Source organism: Haliaeetus albicilla, chromosome 15 (genome assembly GCF_947461875.1).
Source record: "Haliaeetus albicilla chromosome 15, bHalAlb1.1, whole genome shotgun sequence".
Taxonomy (NCBI): domain Eukaryota; kingdom Metazoa; phylum Chordata; class Aves; order Accipitriformes; family Accipitridae; genus Haliaeetus; species Haliaeetus albicilla.
Genome location: NC_091497.1, coordinates 34,034,560 through 34,057,435, shown reverse-complemented (window position 1 = coordinate 34,057,435; position 22,876 = coordinate 34,034,560). Strand labels below are relative to the sequence as shown.

The following is a 22,876-nucleotide window of genomic DNA, read 5'->3' as shown; positions in this document are numbered from 1 at the left end:
TACAAAACTGCGTGTGCAATTTCATGCAGTATTTTTGTATCTTTTTAAGTTGCCTCTAAACTCCCTGAAACAGATACCAAAGAAAACTTGAAAGAATGCAGCAGTATTCTCTCTGTAACATGTAAAGATCGCTTTCATTTTCTTCAGTGACTTCCCTGCAGCATAATGCTAACACAGACCCAGAAGTATGATCTCATTCTGACCTTTTCAAAACAGATGGGTTGCAGGATCACCATGAAAACTGCAACTTTCATAATCTTCTAACTGTTGAAGCCATGTACCTTCTCAGAAACGATGCCAATCATTTGAACTGAATTAAGGCAATTTTCTGGCATTATATTTCAATGACCTGGTGCCCAGGGACGAAAAAATACTTTGTAATTTGTTCTAGATGGCCCAAGCATATACTCACCACTTCTGTGGGGTCCTATGGCAATACTACAAAGCCTTCCAGCAAAGCAACATTCAGGAGGAGAAGTATAAACACGGCAATTAACATTTTAAAGCCAAGTGGTTTTTTACATCTGCATGGGGTTCACCTGCTAATGCTTCTTCCCTTCTGCAATGAATTATTGTGTTACTGTTATCTATTTCTTAGGAGTTTTTACCAAGTTTTAGGATTCAATTGAATTTCCCAATTCAGTTTCAGGACAGACATTCTTATCTGCATCATAGAAGTCTGGGGGAAAAGTCTAGCATAAATGGGGTGTCTCATGCTCTGCACACTGCTATAACTGGATACGTATGATGGCTCTTCTCTGTGCCCTGGGAAAACCCCCTTCAAAATTGCTGTTCAGCATGTTGGGCTTTTATATGCCAAGCCTAAAAGAGTAGTCACACATGCTACCAGACTTTAATATTTGTGACTGTATGAATTAACAAGGTCGTCAGATCTATCAGATTACAATAAAATTCCCATGCCATTTTTGGCTTCTATACCCCCTCGAGTAGCAATGTAGAAGTCAGTGGGTCTGGGATTCCCCGTCAGTGACACTCGCCACCCGGATCCACAGATACCATAGCACAGACGGTTTAGCTCTGTTATCAGGCCAAAGACATGCTCAGGATTTGTCTAGACAAGGCGCTTTGAGAAAATTAATCTGGATCAACCAAGTGAAGTGAATTATACGATATTGGATTTACACTCTGAATAAGTATCTGCGCAGGTGTTTAATACTATTTAGTACATCTGCATTAGAAATCTATTGAGATTAACTTCCGTGTCTCACAGATAAGAGGTTTTTGTGCTCTGTGACTGGCAGTTTCTTAATAGGAACTCCCTAATGCGAGCCATAAAGCCTTCCTCTTTCTTAAGATTTTCCAGCTAAACCCGTGGTTCTTAACCAGACAACAAGAGGAATGATGGCAGTGATGAGAGAAGTGATATATCCAGCAGATTAGAAGCTTATGCTTATATTTGGAGTTATAATTGGAGGCATTTAGATATTGCACATGTAAATAGTGCCCTGCTAATATCAAGCTTTCCTAAAATTCAAATTAACAGGGCATTCCCAATGTGGACATATTGCCCCTCTTTTCATAAGAATTAAGAGACCAGAAGTGATTTGTTATGCATCTGACACAAAAAGCAAAAAATGTATAACTTAACATTAGACATATAAAATATGGATGTCTACAGCTGACAGGTCAGATCATGCTCTGCACAAATGGGTATTTAGGGGTGCACCTCCTCTCTAAAACAAACTAGAGGAATTTTATATATATATATATAAAATATATATTATATATATTATACTCAAAGTACCTAATTCTCTCTTCTGACTATAAAGAAGTGTGATGTGACATGATGTATGCTGTACACCTCTAAAGATAAATGATATCTACATGCATCAAGTTGTCCCTAAGAGTTATTCCATCTTGGCATGCGCTACTGAGGATGATCAAGTTAATGACTGGAGGTTTCAGATCTCTGGCTGCATGTTGTACTTCCCCTGTCCCTCTGCAGGACATCTTCTGCGCATTTTCATTATGTATCTACACAAAAGTCGTATTTTAATGGTTTCTTTTTCTTTTGGTGTGTTCCAGAGATCCACCTGGTTTCTTTTTCTTTTGCTACAAATAGCATCTGAAAGTCACTTGGCTCAAACACTAGTGCCTCAAGACATCATATTCACCTGCAGAAAAGATGGATGGAAAAAGGCTGTAAGGCAGCGTCTCACATCAGATTGCTTTAGCAGCCCCACTGCCCAGGCTGTGACCCCACATTAACGCTGACAGCTGAAGTTCAGCTCGTGAGCCCCGCTTCTCCGCTCTGATTTCAGCCAGGTTGGTGCCTCCCTTCAGAGGCAGTGCCTTCGCTTGAGGCCGTAGTTTGGGAACTGCTGCTCCACACCGCATAAAGGCTTGAATTAAGCATATATAGTCTTTTCTGGGATAAGACTAGGTGGTGACATACTAATCTAGTTTCCTTCTGCAACAGGGTAACAGATGGGAGAAGCAGGAGGTGTCATATCTTGACTGTTTTTGACACTGACATGGATTATTCTTCTACCTAAGGCAAAGAAACACAGTTTAGAGGAAACTACTATAGGATGAGTACAAACTGCCTGGGAAGTCATTCACTAGAAGCATTTATCAATGGTTAGTTATTGAAATAGTAGGATGTATAGAGTGGGATTCCCCAGGAGTCTGTGCTAAATTTGGGGCTTCTCAGTATTTCCATTAACAACCTGAATGGGGGAAGATAAAACGTGCTTATTCATCACTGAAGATAACCTCATGCTAATAGAGGCTGCCAGCTCACTGGAAGATAAAACTGAAATTCAGATTACCTTGACAAATTGGAGAAATAGTCTTAAAAATAGGTGGCAAACCAATAAGGACCTATGCGAAGTCCTACACTTTCACACTGCACAAATACAGGCTAGGCAAGAATTGTAAGACCGCAGCCTTGTAGAAAGGAGCTAGGGGAGCACAGCCGGGCTCTGCTGCAATTAAAAAAAAAAAAAAAGCAAACCCCGTAGTGGGATACATAAAGAGTAAGACTGCCTTTAGGAGACTTGAGTTGTCTGCTCCCTCAGCAGCAGCAAAGTCTTCCCTCAAATACCGAGTCTAGTTTGAGATACAGCAAAAGAGAAATTGGACAGAGTTCAGAAAAGAGAGATAACAATTGTCAGAGGTCAAAAAAAAAAAAAGACACCTATTAGGAAAAAGCAAAAGGACTGGCATGGTTTAGTCTACAGGTGACTACATGCCAAGAAAAGACTACCTGCTTGAGGCATGGTTAAACACTGGCACAGATTGCCTGAGGGGTGTGTGAAACCTCCACCCCTGGATGTCTTTAGGAACAGGCTAGACAAATGGGAAAGACAGAGGGACAGCGGGTCATCAGGGCATAGGGAGAGGTTCACTGATCTCTGAGGTCCCTTCTAACGCTATTTTCTAGGACACAGTCATTCTGCATCTTCTAAACTTTTCTGTTATGTGTAGTTGCGTTCAGAGTAATTGTGCAAAGACCAGCATTTCTCATTCAGCATCCTTGGAGCTGAATGAACCTGCGCTTTTTACTTGTTATAAATTCAGTAAGTCCGCTAGTTCTCAGAGTTCACTGCACTAAAGCTAAGGCAGTTAGCCTGCTTTTATAATGCTTTCATTGAATAAGTTTGCAAAGCTGCTACCTAGAGTCTACATTATTGCTCAGCACCACTTTGTTAATTTGGAATCCAGATCTGGTGACTGATTTAGGAAAACAGTTCAGCTAATCCCTAGTGAATAGAAATCCTCAGCCTAAGATTGTGTGGCTCACCAGATTCCCACACGTGCAGATGCAGCAGCTGCCTTGCAAAGGGAAGTTAAAATATCAAGTACAAACTTTAGGGGGTTTTCACATGACATGCTTATTTTCCTTCCTCGGAGATCTAGGGCTCCAAAGGGAAGGAGTAGAGCCAATCACAGATTTTCCCAGTAGATTACTTTTGTAGTAAGGTGGCAAGAGCATGTATGTATTCTAGAAAGCTCTTTGAGGGCAGCAATTCTGGCAGGAGAACGTTCAGAGCTACTGTTAAAAAACCCTAATTCTGCTAATTAGCCTTGTCTCATTTCTTCAGTCAGCTGATACAATTAGCGTGCATACCTATGTGATATCAATAACCTATGTATTTTAAACTGGTTCCATGTAATTGCCTTCTGCATGATAAAACACATTCAGGCAGAGTACTATGAATTCTAATTTGTCAGCGAGAGCTTCTGGGAAGGCATTCGTTGTTACAGGAAGGCCCCAGTGCAGATTGCTTCTTGCCTGATAGGAAGCCTTTGATTGACCCTCAACCTGTTGAGCTTTGGGAGACCACGCAAGGGCCATTTCTTCACTCAAACTTGGCATGAGGTGGGCAAGCAGCTGATTTTCCTGGGACGCTGAGATAGGCCAGTTGCTCAGACTGATGTTATATCCTGCACCTGCTCCTGCAGTAGCCATCCAAATTTAGAAATAAACGAAAAAATGTAATGAAAATAACTATTTTAATTATGACAACAATGAAAAGTCTTTTCTTCCTCAAAATTATTATGAAGACGTAATCACTGCTTTCAGATAAGGCCTCCCGAGTGGCACTGCATTAATGAATGGCTCCAGTGCAGCTGAAACTAGTTTCTACTGAAGAGAAGCACAAAACTTCCACCTCCCCATACTCACGAAAATATCCCCCAGCTACGATTCTTTCTATTGTCATATTATTTACAATATGAGTTTTGAGAGCATTATGTAAGTTGCCCAGTTACATATTGATTTATATATGACCCTGGATATCTCAGACGCACGCCTTCCTCTTCTCATTCTTGTCGTGCCACCCCACCCCACTTTTTTTCATTTTCCCCCACCCATACTTTCTTCCACCCTTTCTGAGATTTCTTCTTTTTCCTTCCAAATGAAGTTGTATGGGCTTAACGTTGGAGGCTCTAAGTGCCTTTTCAACAGACTGATGCTTCTCTGCTGTTCTCGGGAGCAAAGAGATTTACTTCTACAATAGTCTCACCTCCTGCCAATTACAAAATGAGGCTCAGTTCTCTAACTGTGCCATGCAGGACACTAGACCGGAGCAGCTGAAACCCCTTCATTAGAAGCAGGATATTCCTGTCCAGGGTTACTTTCTAGTAAATGTACATTTACAGGTGCAACGAGAGATCTTTGATATAATGCCTAAGAAAAAAAAACGAGGCTCAAAATCTAAAGCTACTCAGATACTTATGTCCTACTCCCTGACAAGAAATACTTAAACAGGAGTCAGATGCCCAAGGATCCCAGATGACATTTGGGGATCCAGGCCTATGGTCCCATACGAGCTACCCAAGCACCAAATAATTCAAGATGCTCTCAGATGGATGAGAGTCTCAGATAGAAAACTTTGCCAAAGTTTCTGAAAGAAGCATACTTCTGGGCAGTGAATCAGGTGTTGCTGGTCTCTTTCCTGAGATCTGTACCAGAGATAGCCAAGTTGTACTAGAAACGGTTGTGTGTTACATGTGGAAAGCAAGGGTCTATACAAAGATGTGCTGATTGTGTTAACTTAGAGCTTTTGTAGCGTCACACAGAGTTGAGCCACTCCTTGAGGTGTAATAAAAGGCAAGTTGCATTTACTAAAATAAGGTGATGATTTTGCGATGGGCAAATACCTTCTGAACATCATTTTACACTGACATGCTTTTAATAACTAACAAGACTTCCTTTTCATATAATATTTTATAATTTTTATCTGTCTTGCTTACATCCTTAAGCCATCATGGCTATGGCATGACTTACATTTTATAAGCACGCTACAACTCTCCATAATCACTGTAAGTTAGTATACAGAATTGGTCTAATGAGTTAGATGGTTTCTGGACTCCCCAAAAGTGATCTTACCCAAGTAAGCCAAGGAGGCAACATACAAACAAGAACAGGATGTAAAAGCTGATGATAAAAATAATTTCAAAAATACTTATTAAAGTGAAGAAATGCTAATCCTGAGGACACATTCTTCTCCTTCGGATGTTTTCCCCAACACCCTTTTGTTTCTTTGTGGGGAAGAATGACTGCAATATAAGCTCAAAGAAACATAACTGGTACAGTACCAATACGCTAGATGCTACCATATCCAGACTTCAGGGACCTAGCCTCTAAGGTAGGATACAAAGTCCCAGATCAAGTGCTTCAATTGCTGTGAAATACGTGAGAAAATCTGGACTCTCAGAAGAGTGACAAATATGTAGTTGCACATTAAGTCACATAGGGTTAGGTGATACAACAGGACAGGCATGTGAAGCTTCAGAAATCTCATTTCTCTCTCAAGTTGGCATACCTTGAAGCAACAACCCAAAACCAGTTTGAATTCTAGGCTGGAACCTAGGGCCATCCTAAAGCCCTGAGCACGGCTAGTACGCATGAGCACTTCAGCAGGAGCAGTACTATTACCTTTGCACATTGCAAATCTCCCCGGCCACAAACGCATACATTTCATTGCCCAAACTACTTTCATTTTTAGCTATGCAGATGTATGTTACAGATATTGAACAAAGTTTCTCCATACATTAGCCCTTTAGTACACTAATCATTTGGTTACTCTTCCCTGAATTCCCTCTAGAGCGCTTATTAATTTATGACTGAGAAGTAATATTTATCTATTAAAATGAGGAAATATACATTCAGATATATGCAGAGAAGCATTTTTTCTCTGTTTACTCTTAATTTACATCTTGATGAGTCAAATCCCCACTGTTACATTGCCAAGTCAAATAAAATTTCACTGGTGACTAAAGTTGTCCTGTGGGATTGTACGAAACACACATCTTTAATTAATTTGGTCTGCTAAATGCACCTGGCCAAGAAAGACCTGCATTTTGTATCGATATCTAAGCAAAAGTAATGAAGAAAACATCTTTTCAGAGCCACCGGCATTTCAGAGCACAAATAATTCTCAAGTTCAATAGATGAGTGTTGACATCTTTGATATAGCTCTATATAATAAATGTGGATAATAAATATGGCTCTAAATAATAAATATACTGCTAGAACCGTTGTCCCACACTCGCAGATACAGAAGGTACTCCAGCAGCTTTCAGCTTGCTCGGGAGCTCTAGAAGGCCACGGCTGAGATGCAAACAGAACTCTACGTTGAAAAGATAATTTAAAAAAAAAAAAAAAAAAGTGTATGGCAGTTTTTTATCTTTGCCTTTTGCCCTTTCCCTTCCAGCTAAGGGGCCCGATTCCGCCACCGCAAAGGCAGGGGCAGGAGCTCTGTTAGCCGGAGCATTTCGGGGTGCCGCTCCGGGGCAGCCGCACGGACGGACCGGAGCTGGCGAGGAGGTGGGGGGGCGGCAGCCGGGGGTCTCCAGGAGGGAAAATTAAAAAAAAACCAAACCCCCAACGCCCCCAAAACCCCCAACCAAAGGAGGGAGGAGACGGCCAGGGGTAGCGGGGCAGCAGCGGAGGAGCCAGAAGGGGCCGGTGGTCCAAGCCGCCTTTCCGAGCTCCGGGGCTCGCCACCGGCGTTCGCCTGGAAGAGACCCGGGCTGCGGGCACGGCAGCCCCTCGTATCGGAGGGCGCGGGGAGGGGCGGCCGGGGCCGGGGGTGTCCCCGGCGAGCTCTCCGCTGGAACGGGGGAAGCCGAGCTCCCCCGCTCCCTGCCCTGCCTGCCCCCGACCTGGCTCGGCCGCTCGCTCCTCCTGGCGCTGCCCTCTCCCAGCACCGTCCCAGCACCGTCCCAGGATGTCCCAGCACTATCCGAAGTCTCCTAGGACTGTCCCAGGACAGTCCCACCGCTATCCTAACTGTCCCAGCACTGTCCCAGACTGTCCCAGAACAATCCCAGCACCGTCCCAGGATGTCCCAGCACTATCCAAAGTCTCCGAGGACAGTCCCAGGACAGTCCCACCGCTATCCTAACTGTCCCAGGACAATCCCAGCACCATCCCAGGATGTCCCAGCACTATCCGAAGTCTCCGAGGACAGTCCCAGGACAGTCCCACCGCTATCCTAACTGTCCCAGGACAGTCCCAGACTGTCCCAGCCTGCCCCAGCTTTGTCCCAGCACCATCCCAGGATGTCCCAGCACTATCCGAAGTCTCCGAGGACAGTCCCAGGACAGTCCCACCGCTATCCTAACTGTCCCAGGACAGTCCCAGACTGTCCCAGACTGTCCCAGGACAATCCCAGCACCATCCCAGGATGTCCCAGCACTATCCTAACTGTCCCAGGACAAGACCAGACTGTCCCAGCGCTGTCCTAACTGTCCCAGCACTGTCCCAGACTGCACCAGGACAGTCCCAGCCTGCCCCAGCTTTGTCCCAGCACCATCCCAGGATGTCCCAGCACTACCCTAACTGTCCCAGCACTGTCCCAGCACGGTCCCACCACTATCCTAATTGTTCCGGGGCAGTCCCAGACTGTCCCAGCACTGCCCGAGCACAGTCCCAGACTGTCCCAGCGCTGTCCCATGCTTTCCCAGCAGAGCCGAGGACTGTCCCAGCACAGTACCAGCACTGTCCCAGCTCCTCCGCGGGTGCCCATCTTCCCCCCACGCGTTCCCCCCGCCTCGCCCCGTGTCCCAGCCAGGAGGGACTCGCCGAGCGCACCCCTCGGTGACAGTCCCAGGGCCACGGGAAGGGTTAATCGTGGCCCGCGACAGCCCACGGCCACTGCCGCGGGGACACAGAGGGGGAAAGGAGCCGGGGGCTCTGCCGATGGGACCCACAGGTCGCTTTGCAGCCCGGCTGTGCCGCTTGTTTGCAGAATTACCGTGCGCAGGGAAACGCCAGCAACGCTTCAGCCCCCCCCCCCCGCCCCGGGGAAGTCCGAGCACGGATAAATCCGCAGCTGGGGGGGTCAAGCTTGCAGAAAATGGCCGAACACAAATTTCTTTTGCATTTTCCTCCCGGGGAAAAAAAATAATAATAATAAGCTGAACCCGGGAGATAAAGGACTGTCGGGTGGTAAGTACTGACCAGCAGCAGCAGCTGGAGCGGGATCACCGCGCTGCCAGCTCTTTAACCGCAGCCTTTAGAGGAGAGAAGGAGAAAAGCGAGATCTCCGCAACTGCCTGCACGCCCACTGGTTTCACTGGCTCGAGTGTCTGCGAGAAAAAGATAAGAGGCTGGTGCAGAGAAACTATTAAAAAAGAAAAAGAAAAAAAAAGAGAAGAAAAGAAACCCCCAAAAAACTAAGAAGCACTAATGACTTGAAAGTAGTTGCAGCCCTGCAGAACGGCTCGTCCCGGTCCGGGGAGAGCAGGGCAGATGACGGGGGGTCCCCGGTCCCTCTGCCCGGCACAGGGCGGCCGGGGGGGGCCGGGGGGCAGCGGGGAAAAAACGAACCCCGGCCGCTGGGAGAGCCCGCTACCGGGGGTAGGACGCACCGAGGGGGGGAGGGGGTGTTAAAGGAGGGGTGGGCGAAAATAGGCGAGTCTGAAATTGCCCCGAAGGGGCACATTTTGGGTTGAGCGGAGCGGGGTGGCAATGACTGTCGTTAACTACCTGGTCCTGAAAGTTCCTCTGGCTTTTTTTTTTTGCAGGGAGTCAGAAGTGACTCGTCGGGGTGGTCTCACTCTCGGTTCTGTCCTTACGGATTTCCAGCCCACCGGAAAGTTTCTCACCCGAGCTTTTGAATATTTTATGAAAATTTGAATATTTTACCGTAACCACTCATTTTCCCGGAAGCCCAAACGAAGCCTGGGGAGCAGATCTGCTCCCCACCCCGCTTCGCCCGACCGAAGCGGAAGGGCGGCATGGCTTCAGTGCCGGGACCCCCCCAACCTCACCGGGAACTGCCCTGGGAGCAGAATCGGGCCCCTCGGGAGCTCGGTATCTCCCCCGGACGAGTAAATAACCGAGCGACCTCAAGTCCAAAAGGCGGTTACATTTGGAAAAAAAAAAAACAAACCAACAAAACACCAAAAACCCCGGTTGCTGCTGCTTTTTTACAGCGATATCCCAGCATTTCCTGGCTCTGAACTTTTTTGCTTAATTGCACCGTTTGACCTTCTGCTAAAAGGAGGCGATTCTTCGCTTCTTTCTATATGTCAAATAATTCCGTATGTGCCCGGAGTAATAAAAGTACCAGCAGACACCCAGGGTGCCGAGTATTTGCATTCGGTACTTTTAACGACGAGATTTAAAATCGCTGAATTTAATTATGCCAAAGAGGAGGACAACACGGTCGACTGCAGAGCTCCAAGTACCTGAATTTACGCCCAAATCTACGCGAAGTCTGACAAGAGACGAAACCGCTAGCCCGGTGCCACTGGGGCGGGAGAGGGACGGGGAGGGGCGGGACACACATAAAAATAGGGGCTGGGGGACATCTCCGAGGGAAAAGGTGTCCGAAAACGGGACGCTGAGAAACCTGACGTCGAGGGGATGAGCTGGATGTTGAGCCTGGGACGAAAGCGAGCCGTCACACAGAGATTTAGTTATTATCAGTCAAATCTTTGGACCGGGGAACGAAAAGGGGAGAGAAACTTCATATGTGCGGCTGGAGAGAAGCGGCCCGGGGGCCCACGGTGGCGGGGGGGCATTTCTGAAATTACACCCCCTGCTCCTGGCCACAGCTTTGAAATAATGAAAGTTTAAAAAAAAAAAAAAAGAAAGAAAGAAAGAAAGAAAAACCCAAACCCAGGAAAAGCCAAGTCGTCGCTGGGACCCCGCTATCCCAACCCAGGTTACTGGACTTCTGTGCTAAGGGTTGTCATTATTCGCTGTATAGACCCCCCCGGCAGTCAATCGTGACGAGCACGTTTTAAAGCCTCCACTAATTTATCCAGAACAAAGACACTTTCCAGCTACACTAGGAAAGAAAAAAAAAACAAAAAAAACCCCAAAACCAAAACCAAAACTCGACTCAATTAAAAATAACGATTTTTCTTCTTGGACAGCTACCAGCGTTTTGCCCTTACCGTCCCGGGACTTTCATTTAACCTCGGTAACATCCCGAAAGGCTACAATCATTTTGCGTACATCGCATCGTACCTTTTCGGTCCCGCAATACAGAGCAGTCCCGAGCAGAGAACTTAGTTTGTTCGGGAAAAGAAACGTGACGAGGCGGACGGGGCTTAATTAAACCTTGCAAAGATCCAGTTGGTAATGAGCAAAAAATCATCCAGTCTTTAACAACCTGGTCGCACAGGCTGCATATAGACAACGGTGTCTGAAAAAATAATTACGAAATTACGCAGCTCTAGGCACACCCAAAAAAAGTTTCCAGCCCGAAAAAAAAAAAAATAAAATAAAAGCCCCAAAATCTCGGTGGAAGTGACTGGTGTTAACTGCGGCTGCTGATCCTTCAGCTCCGCTCTCAGGCGCAGGTCACGTCCGTTCCCTCCACAGGTTTCCCCCAAATCGGGCTTTTCGAGCCCATTTCTGTGGGCTTGCCCGCGCAGAGAGCCACTTTTGGGAACGGAGGTGGCTCCGCCACCCGTCCTCGGCACCCACCCCCCGGGGGGGGCTGTCCGAGCCCTGGGGGGGGGGGGTGAGCGAGGGGCAGGGGGAGGTCGGCAGGTCCCAGGGCTGCCCCGCAGGGTGCGGGGGGGTGCGGGGCGGGGGGAGCCCGGGAGGTTCCCGGCAAAGCGGCGATGAAGAGAGTGGGATGAAGAAGAGCCGCTCCCGCTTCGCTGGAAGCGGAGAGGGACCGTGTCAGCTCCTTCTCACCCCCCTCCCCTTCCTCACACCCCTCTCCTCCCCAGCTAGATCTGACTTTGCTTTTTTTCCTTTTTTTCTTTTTTTTTCTTCCCCCCTCCCTGAGCACAAACGCCTTCTCCCCCGCCTTTGACATTTGGGGCTTGTGAGCGGGGAGAGCTCTGCCAGTGACGGTTACCACCGCTCCCTTTCCGTGACACCACGGGGGAATTTTAGGGGTTCTTTAAAAAAAAAAAAAAAAAAAGAATAAACAGGGGAAAAAAAAAAAAAAGCCAGGCAGGCGAAGGCGTTGGCTTTACTTGGCGCAGAGCCGGCGGTGGCTGCGCGACCCTGGCTCGTCCCCAGGGTGAGGCAGCGGGAACATCCCCCCGTGTCCAGCTGCAAACCCACCTGGAAGGGAAACGGGGCTTGGAGAGGTGCCACCTCCCCACCGAGAAACAAGCCTTCCCCGAGCCCCCCAAACCAGAACTCCCTCCCCTTGCTTAGGGGCACGGGGAGCTGCTTTCGATCGCTATCTCCGAATTTCGCTGGTTTCTTCAGAAATACCCCTGCTGCAGGAAACGCAGCTGCTGCAATTCTGCGGGTGGTGAGGAGCATCAAATCAACTCCCCACCACCGCCGTGGACAGTTTGTTTTTTTTTTTTTTAAGAAATAAAGGACAGGAAATGGGATTTGATTTCTCCGTCCCATTTCGAAATGGGGCGAGTTGCCGTACTTGGCCAATAAAATCCTCAAAGTTTGCAAAACAAAAGGTACCAGGAATACCGGCAAGAACACCAAAAGCGGCGCTCGGAGCGGAGCGCAAACCTGGCCGGGAAACCCAGGCATTTGGAGCTGAATTTTGGCGTTTCAGTTTGCTGATGTCAACGGCGTGTCGATAAATAAGAAGTGAGAACTGAGGGGGAGCGGCGGGGGGGGGGCAAGGGAGAGGCAGCAAGCGCTTCTTTCCAAAAGGCGGAGGGGTTCTGAGGTCATTTCATCTCTGCTCTTTTCGTCATTTTGATAGAAAAGCAAGCCGACTGCCCAATTTGCCCGAGTGATGCGGTAACTTCGCGCAGAGATTACTTTAATCAAGATGTTAAAACATTTTTGGTTCTTCCCCTGATGCCGCCCGTGCGTTTAATAAAAAAAGGTCGGTGCGACCGTCCCAGCTCGCTGCGGACTGGATTAAACCACGAGTCTTGAGAGTGTGGACATTCGGAGCTTAATCGTTGCTAATTTTATATTACACTAGAGGAGGAATGTGGAAAACTGTTGGGTAAGCTTTTGATAGGAACTTCAGAATTTCCTTCTCTATCTAAAGAGCGAAGCGGCGTGCAACACGTAGTGATTTTTCCCTGCAAGGCATCCACCGCCCGGTGCAGGAAACAATCCGTACCCCTCCGGAAAATAAAGTACAGCTCTTAAAAACTTGGGAGAAAAAAAAACAAAAAAACAAAAAACAAAAAAACCAACCCCAAAACAACCTTGTCCTCTGCTTAAATTCTCTTTCCCCCTCACAAACCAGCCGGTAAACCACCACCGAAGCAGGCACGCTGCTCTGTCCGCAAACCTGCAAAAAAATTAAAAAAAAAAAAACCAAACCCACCCACCCCCAAAAAAACCCCAAACCAACCCAAAACGCGGAGGCATTCCTGACGGCAGAAGTGAAACCGTCTCGATCCAAGCGAGTTTACTTGTAAACCCGGGAAGAAGAAGGGAGCCGGGGGGGGCGGCTCCCCCCGGGGGGGTGGGGGGTGGCGGCGGGAGCGCGGACGGACCCGCCGGGTTTGGGGCTGCAGCTGCTGACTCAGAAAAGCAATGTAGGTCATCCCGAGTTTCCTTAAGTTACCTAAGTTCGAACAATTCAGCTTTTCTTTAGAGACTTCCCCAGCGCTGTTGCAACATTTCCGAACGCCCTGGCTTTTGCCGAGGTTCAGCCCCCGGCTCCGGGTTGCTGGAAGGGGGGGTTGGGGGGGGGCAGGCGTGCCCGCTCGTTGGTACTTACTCGTTCCACCTCTTCCCTCGCCCATTTCCATCGCAACGCTACTTTTTTTTTTTTTTTATCTTTTGTCTCAGAGGCGTGTTAAAAAAAAAAAAAAAAATTGTGCCAGCGCGTCACACTCCCATTTTCCCCTCAATTTTCAGAGCAGCAGCAAGGGAATTGCCTACCTACCCGCCGTTCAGTCCGGGTCCCTCCAGGAAGGCTTATTCACGGTTCCCAGTTTGGATCTATTCTTCAGTACCACTACTTACTACTTCCCACCGCCCCTCAATTTTTACACCGTCACTGCAAGGGCTACGAAAAGAATTCACTTTTACCACGGGGTTTGTACGCAAAAGACGAACCGTCTTTTGAGCGACACCGAACACCGTCCGTCTTCGAACTAGGTAATTTTCGTTATTTATTTTTTCTTTCTTTATTATTATTATAGTATTTTTTTTAACCACAGCAGAGCAGTCCCGGCGGAGAACTCCTCACCGGAGGATGAGCAAGCGTCGAGTTCTGTCGCAAGAGCAGCGAGGTGGGACGGGGAGCAGAGTTTGTCGCGGAGAGGAAAACCCGGGCTCGGGGGCCGCTTCCCGCCGGGAACCACGCTAAGGAATTGGGGGGATCGCTCCCGGCAGTACCTGAGCCCCGCGGCCGAGCGGCAGGGAGGGAGGAGATCTCCGAAGGGCTCGCACTCCCCCCTCACCCCCCCCCCAAAAAAAATCATCGTGGGGAAGGCAGCCGTTGTCACGAAGCGTTTACTACGAGGGAAATTATCCGGGCAGAGATTTCACGAAAGCAAGGAGCGGGGGGGGGGGGGGGGGGGAAGAGAAAAGGAAAAAAAAAAAAAAAGACCCGAACCTCGCCCGGTCCGACGGCGGTACTTCTGCGGGGCGCGGGCATCGCCCCCGTGTCCGTCACGGGTGTTTTGGTCACGGTCACGCACGCCTCCAGCCCTCCTCCTCCCCTCCGGCTCCTCTCACCCCGCAGTGCCGCCCCGCCGGCCCGGGGCTGGCAAACCGGGATTTCCCCGTCTAAACAGAGGAGGGGTTTTTTTCCCCGGGGAGGGGGAGTCCCCCGAAATCTCCCCCCCCACCCCACACCCCGGCAGCTCCGCCGAGGCCGGAGCCGGGAGCGGCCCCGGCAGGCTCGGACAAGCCCGCTCCCGGCCTCCGCCCGCCCGGGGCACGGCGGCCCGGCCTTCCCGGGACGGGAGGGGCGAACCTTCGCTCTCCAAGAAACAAAAAAAAAACTAAAAAAAAAACAAAACAAAAAAAAACAAACAAAAACACCGAGTTGAAAGCAAAAAAAAAAAAAAGAAAAAAAACCAAGACGACGCTTTTCGGGGTGGGGTTTTGGGGTGGGGTGGGTTTTTTTTGAGGCTTGCTACCCTGCGCCGTCCCCACGGAGGGGTGACCGTGGGCGCTCAGGACGGGGGGGGGGGGGCTGAGGGGGGGTGAGCAAAGCTCAGCACCCGTCTGGGAACGGCATTCCCCCACCTCGGCGGCAGTGGAAGGCCTTCCTCCCGTGTTTGCAGTTTTCTTTGTTTACATTCACTTTAGAAACATTGGCCAGCGGCCAGAAAAGTGCCACCCCCCCCCCCAAAAAAAATAAAATAAAATTCTCTTCTCGGCTGCCGATGAGACTAAGTTTCACGCTTCGCCCCCCCCCCGCCCTTCCCCTTTCCCTAAATTAACCCTTCTATCACCTCGCAAAGAAAAAAAATATATAAAGGGGGCTGGACGGTGCGTGCACCTGCCCTCCCAGCACCCAAACGAGGGGTCCCGCAACAGGGTCCCCGGGGGGGGGGGGGGCGAGGGGGCGAGGAGCGCCCAACCGAGAGGCGGGGACCCCCCCCACCGGGGGGGGTCCCCGCCTCTCGGTTGGGCGCTCCTCGCCCGGTTTGTGTGTCCCCCCCCCCCGCCCCGCCCCTCCACCCCGATATCTTCCACCGCCCCCCCCCCGACGAGGAGTAAGTGCCACCGCTCCGCCTTCTCCTTTTCGCAATGTTGACGCAATCTATAAATAGTGGAACAAAAGGACCAACTTCCTCGCAGCTTTGCTGAAACTGCACAAAAAAAGGCAACCCGGGGGGGGGGGCGGGCGGAGGAGAGCACGGTTAATTTTTTTTTTTTATTTTATTTTTCTCCGGTGAAGAGGCGAAGCCTCCCTCCTCCCCCCCCCTCCGCCCTACGCTACTGGAAGATTATTTATATTTTTTTTTTCCTCGCGGTCTCCTATACTGGCAACGTCCTGCGAGTGGTTATTTCGCTTTTGCACTGAGAGAAGGGCTTCCCCCCCCTCTTCTGACAGTAAGTGTCATTTACCTACTGCCTTTTCTACGGGGGTGGGGGCTGCCTGCTTGCCTACCTGCCTGCCGCCCCAGAGAGCGGGCAGGCGCTGGGGGGGGGTTGGTTTGGAGGTGCTTAGTGCTGGGGGGGGGGGGGGGTCAGCGCCACAGGGATCCGCGGATTTGGAGGGGGGGGGGACGCGACACTGTGGCCGCTGCCCGCCGAACAAAAGCTGCTATGAAACGGGGTTTTGTTGGGGGGAGGTGGAGGGGGGGGTGTCCACACCCCCCCCCCAAGCAAGTTAGACTTGTTTACCGCTCGGCCCAGCGCAACGCGGGGCTCCCCCCCCCCAAAAAAAAAAACCCAAAACAAACCCCAAAACCCTTCCCTCCTCCGCACCCCGCTGCGGGGGGGGGCGTGGGGGGGGTGATGATCGGAGCGGGATTTAAAGGGGGGGGGAGATGTTGATACGATCACGCGTAAAACAAACACCCGCCCCCCCCCCAAAGCTTTCCCAGTCGGATCGGTGCGAGCGCAGGCAGTAACTGGCCGGAGGGAGAATGACGTCATCCCCTGCCCCAGTGATGCTACCTTTCGTGCCGCCACCATGCGCGTAAAGAAGCAAGCGGGGGCGCGCCTTTTCCCACCCCCCCCACCCTCCCACCACCCCCCCCGGCCTCGGACGGGGCCGGGGGGGGGTGGGAGGGTGGGGGGGGGGTGGGAAAAGGCGCCCCCGCCCGCCCGCGTGTTTACAGGCGTATTGTGACGTCGCTTGAGTGACAGCCCGATGCGCCCCGCCCGCTTCGTTGGGGGGGGGGGCAAGGTGGGAGGCGAGGGGCCGGTCTCTTTCGGGGGGGGGGGCTCGAACCCCGAATTGTCCGGAGTGGACAATAAAAAGCTGATTTTTTAAATTTTAAATTTTTTTTTTTTTAAATGGGAAATAGATTGAAGCAGTGAGGACAAAAATCTAAATTTCACCCATGGTACGCTTCCCCCGGTGTTACAAGTGTGATGTTACAGGGTTAGGAACTTGTTGCGGCATGCTGCTGGGGGGGGGAAAGTGGGTGGTTTTTACTTGGGTCTGTGAAAATACTGAAGTAGTACTTACCCACGGCACAGTCAGTACATCCGTATCACACTAAAAACAACAAAAAGCGTTTTACAAACTGATGCTTGTCGACAACGGTGTGCCAGAACGCAGCCGCGTAAAATAATTACTAAAACATCAGCACTTACTCCCTGCAACCGCGAGCCCCCCGTTTAGTAGTACGCACAGGTTTGAATGCGTTAATGGTTTGGGTTTCTTCAAAGCGTATTACTTTTTGAAGTCTGGGTGTTTCTGTATTTGTGCAGAAAATAGACGGAGAAGCTTTGAGCTCCTACTGTTACAAAAGTTAAAAGGAAACGGAGTTGAGCTGCAAAGTCGGCAGCCTGGAATGAGTCAATAGTATCTCCTTTGTCCTGCTAGCTTTCTCTGCTGCGGTGTATCTTTGCTCTATTTCCTCTGCATGAGCAAATGAGCTTTTCTACCCTCAGTATAGGGGATAGTTGGGCTTTACAGGTCTCCTGGCTTCTATGTATTCCGACCTACCAGTAAAATTCAAGCGCATCTGCCTTTCCAGGCTGTATACAACAGTCGTGATACCATCAATGACAGCACGCTCGCTTCTTTAACCACGTAGATACTTACACGTTTTCCATTATCTATAATTAATGGGGCAGATTATTCTTGCTTTGTTGCAGTAAGCCTTCGTAAGGGAACAAATGTTCCTTTTTAAAGTATGCCATCGCCTCTTGTTTTTACCAAAAAAACCCCAAACCAAAAAAGAAGACTGGGACGGAGACACGAAGGAGATGTAAATACACCCCCCCCCAGCCCCCACCATGTCCTCAGGGATTCCCTGGGAGTCTCGGAGGGCAAGGAGGTAACATAGCTGGCTTTTACAACAGGATCACAGGTCCTGACACGGGGTCACAGGGAATCTATGCTTGGCTAGCCCTGTGCTCCAGTTTTGTTTAGCTGGTAGCTCGTCCCTTGAGGGATCAATGTCAACTTGAGCATGCTAACTTCTGCGAGCAACGGCTTGGCCAGTGACCGAGAGCCGTAACCGGCTCGAGGGCTCCCCAAGTTCCGCGGCTCTTGGGGCTCGAGCACTGCTGCCAGGCTGCTTCTGCGGCTCTGGAGCTTGTCACAGAGAGACATCAAAGCGGCAACGGTATAAAGCAAACCCCAACACCGTCCGTCTTCTGAAAACAAAAGGTGGGTAGAGGCATGAGGTGGAAAATAGATGCATTACTGGAAAAGCAGCTTGGGTAGGGAGGTGGCTTGTAGATTGAGGCACAGGAACTGGAGCCAGCTCCCGTCACCGTGAGCTAAGTTTCTGTGTACCTCGGACCCGCTTTGCTCTCAATTTCTGGCCTTGGGATTGGTATTAGTCATTCTGCAGACCTGCCACACTCCCAGAGATGATAAACAAATGTCAGTTCAATATCCCACATGTAAAGGTGTTAGTGTTCAGCAAATAAAATAGGAGCATACTTTCTCTGTATTACCTCTATGTCTTGAATTAATCCATTAGGAAGGGAGGTACATATATATATATATATATATACACACACAGAGGCATACACATCTCCTCACATTAATAGCCCCTTCGGGTTTAACTATCAAAAAGCACTGGAGACTAGAGTTGGGTTACTAGAGTACAAAGAAAAGTGAAACTGTATTAACTCACTGGGAGGCTGAAACCTGCATTCTAATACATACAGGATGCAGTTTTTACTTAATTTTATGTTACAGTACAAAGGCTTTTTAGGTCTGCAAGATCAAGATAATATTTTTCTCGGTTTTATAAAAATAAGGGTTGTTATTATTAATTTATCTAAGCCTGCTTTCCCTTTGATTACCCAAATTACATACATGAGTAATTTAGCATACGATTATCTGAACGACCACTCCTTTCCCTTTTCACACTTGAAAAAGATTATCAGTCAGCTTCTGCTGTAGTATTGTATCTGTGACCATTCTGACTGTACCATTTGGTGTCTGATACTTTCTCATTTTTTTGTACCGTAATTCTGTACTTCACCCCCCAGCTTGTTTTAAAAAATGCAGCCTCGTAATTCCTAATGATAACAAGCCATTTTCTCCAGTGACCATAAAGGCCTGTGCTATGAATTTCTACAGCTTTCATTTAAAACTCTAAACGCATTTCTATCTTTTCAGTTGAAAAGTTTCTTACTAACTTGGGTTTGGAAATTCAACCAATACAGACGGCATAGTCTTCCTGGTTCTGCAAGCAGGCAGTTCCAGTGTTTCAGCTTTTGCACAGTAGCACTTTAACAAGCAGCAGCCATGCATAACTAACAAGACTGCAAGTCCAGTTACTGCTTTTTAGAAGCCTGTACCCAGCTCTTAAGTTATCCAAAATGTCCATTTTATATTGTTGCAGCCGTATGACAAAACTATTAACAGCAGGAAAGTGCAGTAGTTATTCACAATAGATAAGACACAGGGGGAGAAAAAAAGTTTTTAAAAATGGAGCCCGAGGCACAGGAAGAAAGCAGCACAGCTCCAGCTATCCTTTTATAGTAACTGGTGTTTTATGGAAAGTGGGAAAGAAAAGAAAACTCTCTCTTCCTTCCAGCAGCTAGCCAGTGATGGCATGACCCTTCTAACTGAAGAGAGATAGCGTTCTTGGAGAAACCTTTACGCAGGTTTCATTTCTAGTGTCTGGAAATGAGAAGTATTGTTTTCCCAAGTTTGGCATTAATGCTTCACAAAAAGTAATATATCTTCCAGAATATTTTAAAGTACTGTAGTAGTTGTCATGAATATTTTCTGCGTGTACACTTAACAGTCTGAATACTACATATGTATAGATGATATTAGCTCATCAGGGCATTACTTTAAAATGTGTACCAAAGGTGTACACAAGATACACCTCGCACCGACTAAAAGTGCTCTCAGCATGGATTACAGCTACAAATAGATTTTTTGTAAAAGAAGAATGGAAATCAGGAAATCAGTAGTCGTTCATCTGATGAGAAATATGCTCTTTAGACTGCACAAAGAAGTAAAAAATAAATACACCGGAAACTAGGCAACACTAGCTGGCAAAACAGAATATCGAAACCACTGTACCTTTTCAGGACTCTCAGTATCCTTGTTTCTGCCTGAACGTGGTATGTGCATGAACATCCTTTCTTATAAAATAATAAATTTCACAAAGATTCCACTGTATGACAGTGTACTGATTGGCTGTCACAACTACTGACTAAATATTAATTTTGGTAGTCTTTCCAAGTTAAATCTGTGAACTACTATATCTGGATAACTTTTAAATCCCTACCCACATGTGAAACTCCAACAAACCCATTTCCTGACTTGCACATTGTCTATCCTTGCTTGTAAAGATTTCTTTAGTAATCTACTTCATTTTGTCAGTTTTATTAGTTGGTTAGAGAAATATTAGATAGTCTCTTTCGATCCAGAGTTTATTTCATTTTAGTTTTACAACACTAAACAATGCGATGAACACTGTAGACTAACTAGAAGGAGCTCCACATTAGTGCAATCACTTCAGTTTCGTAACTCCTTTGGATTTTTATCCCTTACAAGCAATGATTTACATACCACTGAGGGAAAATGAAAATGAGGGAGAAGCTCATTATAACCCTGTAAGGGTACTTAGTTTCTCCTAACACAGACTAGATTAAACCTGGCCTATGTCAGAAGAACTGCGAAGGCTGAGAGCAAAGGGTCCTTTCCCATAATGGTCATGCACAATTAATGCTCTCTTCACTCAACAGGGAAAACCAGACCCAAAATGGGAAGGAGGATCTGGGCTACTATCCTTTCACCTTTGCTCCCCACTCCTGCCCTGCGAGCTGTAAGGAAAGGATGAGGCTGCACTATTTTAAGAGCGGGTGCAGGACACACGCTTCCTCAGTGTATTGGGGAGCGCGGGGAGAAAATCTCTCTCTGAGCTCCCTGCGGGAGCACACACTGCTTCTCAACATCCTTCACTCAGGACTGTGACTTACCACCAGAGCTGAGCCTTCAATTAAGTGATGAAAACTTTCCCTGTAAATGTACGGTGTTTTCAGGGGCATATACAAATAAGAATATTATTGAACTAACTTACCTTTGACACATGGTTTTGAAAGCTTCACGCTTGCCGCAAGTCGTAAAAAACAAACTATCGCGATAGCTCAGCACTACAGGTAAAGTAGACCTGTAAATAAATGACACAAGAGATCAGGTGACTTGCCATCATTTCCTGAACATGCTTAAATAAACTGGATTAACACCTTAAAGAATATAATTGCTCTCTCTTTCATCCCACCATCTGAGCGCAGACTGCTGTTACTGTTCCTACAGACATTTCAAGTTTAATCATACAGCTGATGTTAAATCCGTATCGAGGTGGAAGATGGATGGTGTTTTGGCCAAGGTTTGGAGTGGGAGTTCAAACGAGGGCTGTAATCCTGTCCCCAACTCAGAATTTTGCCAATGGCTTTTCGATTCTAAGAGAGGGACAATTAAAACTGTCCTCCCTCTCCCTGAATCTAAGAGACAAAATAATGCTTACAGGATGTCCCAAGGCTACATATAGTAAGGTTATAAAAAGTCTAAACCAACCCAAGGTCTGAAGTACGTGTTCAGCAACATTTTGCTCACCTGTGTATTTGTCTTTTCAAAATACAGAAGTCATAGTTCCAGAGGCAAGGTGCCTCCAGAATTCAGCAGTGCCTCCTGAATGTCAAAAACCTAATCCAGCTAGGAAGATCTCCCTTAAAGGAGTTCTCATGTTGTATCCTACCTCCACATAAAAGAACCGAAAATGACGGTGATCAAAATCCTCACCAGTCTCCCACATTCTTCAAATGAGATACAAAGACCTGGCTGGGAAAGGGCCCTGAAAGCTTCGTATCTCACCCCAGGGAAGGATCCTTCTGTAGGAATTGTGGAAGGAAGCCACAAACCTCCTCCTGTTGGAAAAGGGGAAGTTTTGGGTGCGGTGGGAGAATTTGCACAAAGCTCTGCACAGATGCTGGGCTGTGAGTCAGGGGCACGCTGGTGCTAGAAGAGCTCTAGCATTACGGTATCATCAGTCAAGCAACCCAGCAGTGAGAAGCTATAAATGGGGTTTAATCTTGCCTCAGCTGCTTCTACCTCAGTGCTGTGAGTTTTAAAAGGAACAAAGTCTCATTCCAGGTTGAGATCTATAGATAAAAAGCTGTGTATTACATCTAGGTATTACTGTCGTAGTGGTTAGTAATACACAATTTCAGCATACAGACTGGCAGACATTTCATTTGAAAGCAAGAATTAAAATAATGACAGGTTGTGTCATATGACAACAAATTCACAAGTAGTAGCAAAACTGCCCTTTTCGCATGCATTAAGATTCATCATTCTAGAGGGAGAGCCTGCTGGAAGTACGCAAGAGGCACACAAAAATGGCAGGAAAGATAAGAAGTTTAATGGAAGATGCTGAGCTGGATGACTGAAGTCTTCACCAAATAAGAAAGCAGCATCCTATTTAATTTCTGATGCTGTGTAAATGAATGAATCAAAGCCCACACATTCTCTTGCAAATCATGTCAGAAGGATTCTACCTCTCTATGGCCCTGAGGTCATGAGTGACCATGTACTGACCCCTGACAGACTCCTGCCCCCTTTGCTTTAATACAGCAAGCGTACACCTCTTGAACCACTTGAGCCCATACAAGTGCTATACATCGCATGCTGCCTCCCCTTCCCTTTTTTTATTTTAGCAATCTATATCCCCCCCGCCAAAATTTCCTATCATCTTTTACATCTCTCTACAGCCTTTCTTGCACTGAGAAGTTTCTCAGTGCTTGAGCAGACACGTGTTAAGGTATAAGGAAAACCATAAAAAGATAAGATTATTTCAGGGAGAGACTCAGCAGCTTTTCAGAAAAAGGAGTACTTTATTTCAAAGAAAACAAAATCTTTTTCAACTGAAA

At 47.8% G+C, this 22,876-nt stretch overlaps 3 long non-coding RNA genes across 5 annotated transcripts in view; 2 read left to right on the top strand and 1 right to left on the bottom strand.

Moving 5' to 3' along the window:
• LOC104324811 (uncharacterized) overlaps window positions 1–22,876 on the bottom strand; it is an 86,230-nt gene that overhangs the window by 20,144 nt on the left and 43,210 nt on the right. For all 3 annotated transcript variants that reach the window (XR_011327940.1, XR_011327941.1, XR_011327942.1), the window contains one exon: window positions 21,028–21,117. This is a non-coding gene — a long non-coding RNA (uncharacterized lncRNA). The remainder of the gene's footprint in view (window positions 1–21,027; window positions 21,118–22,876) is intronic.
• On the top strand, window positions 8,602–10,053 carry LOC138689119 (uncharacterized). Its single transcript, XR_011327937.1, has 2 exons — window positions 8,602–9,174; window positions 9,502–10,053. It is a non-coding gene; the product is annotated as an uncharacterized lncRNA (long non-coding RNA).
• Window positions 15,699–22,876, top strand: part of LOC104322097 (uncharacterized) — a 79,555-nt gene continuing 72,377 nt past the window's right edge. Inside the window, exon 1 of the long non-coding RNA XR_011327945.1 lies at window positions 15,699–15,901. This is a non-coding gene — a long non-coding RNA (uncharacterized lncRNA). The remainder of the gene's footprint in view (window positions 15,902–22,876) is intronic.